Consider the following 592-nt stretch of genomic DNA (forward strand, 5'->3'; position numbering starts at 1 on the left):
TAGATAGATAGATAGATAGATAGATAGATAGATAGATAGATAGAGCCATCATCTACATGTAGTTAAGCCTCTCAGAGCTGGTGTACCTTTGATGGTGAGCACTCCACTCCAACTGGTCTCTCCACTGGAGCTGGAAGCCATGCAGGTGTAAACTCCAGAATCCGTTTCCTGGCAACGGTAAAATTGTGCATCATTAGCTTACTGTGCATGTGTGAGTGTGACAGAGTGTAAATGCATCCATTGCAACTGATTGGGCCTAAAAGTGATACCTCTCAGAGCAGAATGTTTGTTCCCAGCATGCTGAGCAGCAGGAAACCAGTAAAAACTAAAAACCAACACAACTGAGAGTTGACGATAAAGCAAAGTCAACCAGGCGACTACACCTCCACGTCTCTTCAGTGTGCAAGTACAAATTGTGTTTTGGTTTGTTTTCCATTCGTGTGTTACAGTTTGTTCATTAGGTGCTTCTGAAGTGGGACTGCATGGATCCTTGCGTGTTTTTTTATTATGTTTCTGATTTATGTCGATTAGATCCTGGTTGATGACTAAAATAAACTCTCAGTCATGGAGGTGTGAAGCTGCAGATCAAATC

This window comes from Austrofundulus limnaeus, unplaced genomic scaffold, assembly GCF_001266775.1.
Source record: "Austrofundulus limnaeus strain Quisiro unplaced genomic scaffold, Austrofundulus_limnaeus-1.0 Scaffold4340, whole genome shotgun sequence".
Taxonomy (NCBI): Eukaryota; Metazoa; Chordata; class Actinopteri; order Cyprinodontiformes; family Rivulidae; genus Austrofundulus; species Austrofundulus limnaeus.